Source organism: Urocampus carinirostris, chromosome 8, assembly GCF_059441175.1.
Source record: "Urocampus carinirostris isolate Australia breed hairy pipefish chromosome 8, RoL_Ucar_1.0, whole genome shotgun sequence".
NCBI classification, from domain to species: Eukaryota; Metazoa; Chordata; class Actinopteri; order Syngnathiformes; family Syngnathidae; genus Urocampus; species Urocampus carinirostris.
Window position 1 is genome coordinate 13494225 of NC_142356.1, and position 6046 is coordinate 13500270.

Consider the following 6046-nt stretch of genomic DNA (forward strand, 5'->3'; position numbering starts at 1 on the left):
GTTTACACTTTATTTTCACAGCCGACTTTGTTCTCAAAATATTGTGCGATGGAAGAGATTTTAGTTGTCTTTTGATATTGTTATACAGTATGTGTTTTCGTTACATTGCTGATTTTTTGGGGGTTTGGCGCTCTTGACTTTAGTACTGAATCAGTAATTACTGAAAGTATTTTGTTTTCATAGTGTTAAAGTTTTTTTACTTTGTACTGTTTACCTTATTTGCACTTTCTGACTTTGTTTTTAAAATATTGTATTCCAAATTCATGGCTGCTTTTTTTGGTGTGACTCTTACTTTTGATCTGAAACGGTTGTAAAAGAAACAGTTATATTTTTTTATACCGCTCAAGTTTGTATTTGGGATATTTACTGTAAAACGGGACTATAAGTGTCTCCGGAGCATGAGTCGCACCAGCCAAAATAGCATAATTAAGAAAGAAAAAAACATAGATAAGTCGCATTTTTGAGGGAAATGGTTCTGATAAAATCCAGCACGAAAAACATCCATGTCATCTTGAAAGGCAATTTGAAATAAAAGAGTTTGTACCGGATACAAGCGTAACATGATTGGCATGTCCGTTAACTGTAGTACTAAATCAGAGTTTACAATAGCATAAATAACATGCTTACCAAATTATCAGCTCCACTCCAAATCACAGAATCCAATGAAATATTCATCCTTGTTGTCACTTTTACCGGTACACAACTCCTCCAACTCGGGACAATAAGTCCTTTCCTTCTTTCGGTTCGAAAAATTTCCAAACAACAAGGTTGAAATTGTCAACACAGGCCTAAACGCTTGTTTAGTTTAAGAATAACAAGTAAGGTCAGTACTGGGAATAAAAATGTAAAATTCAATGATAGAATAATTAGGTAATTATTTCACATAAGAGTCTCACCAAAGAACAAGTCAAACCCCCGGCCGAACAATTAAAAAAAATGCAAATTATAGTCTGGAATATACGGTAATAAAAGCTAGAAACATTTCAGCGCCTCAAATCTTTGCGCTGTGTTTATTGTAATTATAGACCGTCGCTAAGGGGATGAATCATTCTATGATTGTGACATTTCCAAACAGAAAGTATCAGTGTCTGGTCGGTATCAAATCAATACTAACCTGTATTTCCTTGAGTCGGATCGATACAAAAAAATCCCAGTATCGCCCACCCCTAATAGCGAAGTACATGGGCGACGTTTCACCCTTCTCTACCTCGATTGGCTTCTGCCTCGGGCGAAGCGAAAAAAGTTCATCGATTTCAACGCTCCAAATTTCTTTCGTTTCAAAAAAGTTCAAAAGTTAAGCAGAGTCCGGAAGAAATAGAAAGTTTGCAGCAAACCGCAGTGGAACCGAAACAGACCGCATCCGTTCCGGAGGCAGTGCGCATTGACAGACGGACAAAAGTGCTTTCTATTTGTTGCAGCATCCGTTCCAGATGCAATGTGCATTAGATGCAAGGTATGTGTTTTGCGGTAATCACGTTAGCCCTCGAAGGCAGTCATTTTTAACCAATGTGCCGGGGAATACTTGTGTGCCTTGAGACCTTGTCCAATCTTATACAGTGTTCCCTCAATATAACGCAGTGTGCTTGTCAAGGATTTGCATTGTGCATTTTTCTGCATTCTGATTGGCTCAACAGTCACTTTACCTGTCTTTATCTGTGCATCAATAAAGTTGTGGTTTAATACATAACACAGCCTGCCAAACTCGCATTACGTACGTGAAAATTCTCTTGTGATATTAAGTTTCTCAAATTGTCGGTAAAAAGCTCTAGAACAACAAAACCACCCACGGCCGGGCCCAAAAGGCAGAAGATGCTATTTATCACAGAAAATATTAAACTTATGGACATGCTAAGGCAGGGGTTGGGAATCTTTTTGACCAAAAGAGCCAGAATAGCAAAGAAAATAATATTTGCATTTCTTTGAAAGAAAGAGCAATACCATAAATTTTAAAACAAAACTCAGAAAAGCCACCAAACCCACTCTCCAGACAAAATCTAATTTTTGATCAACCAAAACATTATTTTTCTCGCCTTCATGAAGAAAATGAGAGATAAGAAGAGAAAAAAAGAAAAATATGAAAAAAGGAAAAGAGGCAGAAAAAAAAGAGAAAAAATATATAAAAGAAATAGAAATAAAAGAAAGAAAATAGTCAAACTGAAAAAGAAAAGCGAAAACAGAAAAATTATACCGAAAATGAGCAAATCAATATAATGACAGCAGAGCATTTTCTTTACAATTTTCTTATTTTTTTCCGTTTTTTTTTCACGAGAATAGAAATCATTTTATTTAAATTCATTTCAATTATATGCAAATGAAAGAAAAAAGGAGTAAAAAAAGACAGGTTTGAATCAGTAGCATTGGCAGCCAACCATGTCAGCTGTTCTAGCGGACGGACAATTTTTACCACCCTGAGGGAAAATACACATTGTCCCTTTAAGTACTGTACTGCCGTTTATAGCAACTAGTTTGTTTTCATTGGTTAATGAATGATATATGCCGTTTTTTGTGTGTATGCTGTGCATAAATAAAAAGCCACAAATCCTTGCTGTTACCATTTTTAGATTTAGGTGAAACGCTATTTATTTATGTGTTCATGAATTAATATGCCATAAATTCTTAGATACTTATACATTTATTTCTTCATATGTCAGGATTGACCTTCCATAACAGTGGCACGTACATTGTTGCGCCATCGAGTGATGCTGGCATGAAAATGGGTCAGGACTAAAAAAATTGAGAAGGGTGTGGAGGAAATAAAATGTGAATAACATGACCGCCTCATTTTTAATTTAAAAAAAATCTGTCTAAAACGTTTTCCCCGTTTTGCGTTGAAAGTGACAAATGTTGAAAACATGCGCCCATGATTCAAATAATTAATCTACCACTATGACCACAATGGTTGGTTGGTTGGATCCTTTAACCACTAGGGTTGTAGGGGCATAAATTCCTGTGGTGTTTCTTGGGCAAGAACACCCTGGTGGCGCCCAAAACTCTCCAGGCCAACATATGTATTAAACTAACCACTGCACTACAGAAACTTACCTAAATTGTACAATGTATTTATTTAATGTCCTTCAAAGTCTGATTCATCATCAGATATACCAAAGAGTGGTTTCCCTCATCGTACTTTTTTGTCTTTATACATCTTTCAGAACAGCTTTTCTGTTTTCTCCATTCTCTATCATTCGTCTCTGGTACCCTGAATAAAAACAGTGTGATGATGAGATAAAATCAATGCGTCACACACGGAGAAATACAGTACTCCTGCGCACGCGAACTACACCGGTTTTAATTCAAATACATCAACTCAAATGCCAGGTTAAATGAATGAATGAAAACTTTATTTATTATTATTATTACAAAATAAAAACAGGACAAAAACAATGACTCAACAACAAAAATAATGTTAACATAATATGTTCGAAAAGGGGTAGTAAGAAGCAGACGCTTATTTTTCCTACCCCTTCATCTTCCCTTTTAATTACATTTTATAGATAGCTGCTCTTTTGTGTCTTAATATAACAATCTCACAGATATACATATTACATAGGTCAGATATCACTAATTTTAATAATAACAATAGTCACATATTTTATACACTAATCATCGTAGCACCCATCTATTAATATAATGCTACTAGTCACTAAATATCATTGTGACACCAATGATAATAACAACAATAGAAATAATAACAGTTATGATATAATAATAGTAACAATAACAACAAGGTTAACTATAGTTGTAAACACAGTATTTCCAATTTACAGTATCACTCATACCCCGTTTTCTTCATCTCTGTATTCTGCCAGTAATGTTTTTTTGTATTTAAATTTGAACACGTGAATAGTTGGACATTGTTTGATCTCGTCTTGTAAATTGTTCCAAAGTTTGACTCCACGCACAGACACACTCATACTTTTCCTAGTGGTTCTCACCTTTGGGATTTTGAATTTACTACAGCCCCTTAAGTTATGATTTCCCTCTTTCCGAATGAATAATTTTTCGATGTTTTCTGGCACTATGTTTTTGTTGACCTTAACTAGCAGTTGTGAAGTGAAAAATTTTACTAAATCTTCCCATTTTAATTAATTTGGACTGCGGGAATAAAATACTAGGATGATCCCGATATCCTACCCAGTGTATGGTTCTAGGAAGTCTTATTTTCTCCTTAGATCTATACAGTTCACACAGGTCACCCTTTTTTTATGTCTCCTAAAAGAGAGATTTGAACGCCTGTAAATGAAAACCACAAGCCTTGGGGCGGCAGTAGCTCAGGAGGTAGAGCGCTCATCTTGGGATCAAGGGATCCCAGTTCGAATCCTGGCTCGTCCATGTTACATGTCGAAGTGTCCTTGTTTAAGACACTGAACCCCTAATAGATAGATAGTAATACCCCCAATAAGCAGGTTAGCGCCTTACATGGCTGCAAGGCCGCTATAGGGAAATGTGGAGCACATTGTAAAGCGCTTTGGGAAGTCATTGACTTGAAAAGCGCTATATAAATGCAGATCATTTCATTTTTTGCTGGTGTTCTTTTTATATTAGGTATTATGAGATGTATTTAAGTGGTTGTTTATTCATATGGCTTATATTTGAAGGTATTTATTAACAGGGTAGGGTTACTTTAACTGGATTACTTTCAATTACTTTTGGATTACTCCAATACCAAATATGCTAATAAAAGACAAAAGAAACTAAATATGAATAAAAGTATGACTCACAACACGTGGTAAGGTTTCTCTCCTGGCTTTGATCTCCGGCAAAACGAACATAAAATGCGACAGAAACAAAATGAAAATAAATCCAAACAGCTTGCCAACATCATTTTTGCCGTTCCATGTATTCCGTGACTCCCCAAGCCTGCACAAAATGTAGTCATTTTATTCCTATTTAGTTTATTTTGTCTTTTATGAGCGTATTTGGTATTGGAGTAATCCAAAAGAAATTGAAAGTAATCCAGTTAAAGTAACCCTACCCAACCCTGTTTATTAACACTTGTATTTCTTCATGTCAGGATTGCTTCTCCATAATAGGGGCACGTTGTTGCGTCTTTGAGGGCAACAACTTGTTGCTTAATTCAGCCTCGTCCGTTTTGATTTTTAAAAGGAGTAACTGGGAAAAATGGGAATAAATTAGAAGCGGAAGAAAATGTAATTTAAAAAGAAGATTATTCGTTGTTTAAAAAGATGGGGTGCGCTTGTTTTCGAGACTCAGTTAAAAAAAAAAACATGACCTCATACACACGGTACCCACATCAATTTGTTTGGCTTTTTAGGTGACTTTACATTCCGTAGAGTCGAAAGAATGCGACCGTCCGAGGGAATAATAAGGGGGATAAAAAGCATACCTCGCAATTAATGCAAGAAAAACGTATTTACCTTTTTTGCTTGAATACTCCAGTTTGGTGTAAAAAACTCAAAAAGCATCGGCTTCTTTTCAGGAACACATGACGGCGAGTCGTCCCGGGAACGAGAGACACACACACACCTCTGTCTCTTCGTCTTTCTCGCCGTTTATCTCCCTTTAGCCTCGTTCGCGTCCCTCCTTGTTTGAGGTGATTTTTAGCAGTCTTTTCTCACTTCTTGTCGGAAATTCTGATAATAAAATCACTGAAGAAAACGGACCATCTTGTTCCGTGCGTCCTTTCCGTTTTTCCCGTTTTTCAGTCTTCAGGTAGATTTAACAAAATTGGAAAAAAAACAAAAATGAATAAAATCTCTGCGGTCTTCTTTTGTAGTCGATTAGGCGCTACTGTAAGCTTCCGTGGGGACTTTGAGGGTGTGTGTGTCCGTGTGTGTGTGGTGGGACTCGCCTGTGTATAGCGACTCTGTGTGTGCGTTCCCGTTTGCTGCTAGCTCCCTTGTTGCCTTGGTAAATTGTGGAGCTCTCCTTGCTCGTCCAACTAGAAAGGGGGCGGAGCCAGGAGAGAAAGGGAGCCCAGTGATTGGTTTGCTGGATAACAGGGAGGTGATCTGCGGTTTTTTTCCCATTCGGAGGCAGAAATGGGAGATATATCTATTCGTTATCATACCTGTCAAAGTGTACG

At 36.8% G+C, this 6046-nt stretch overlaps 1 protein-coding gene across 1 annotated transcript in view; it reads right to left on the reverse strand.

Moving 5' to 3' along the window:
• The window catches only part of LOC148360750 (teneurin-3-like), a 238694-nt gene extending 232909 nt beyond the window's left edge, over positions 1-5785 (reverse strand). The window contains exon 1 of the mRNA XM_088341657.1: positions 5379-5785. The gene's annotated coding sequence lies outside the window, so the exon portion shown is untranslated. The remainder of the gene's footprint in view (positions 1-5378) is intronic.
• Positions 5786-6046: the final 261 nt, after the last annotated feature.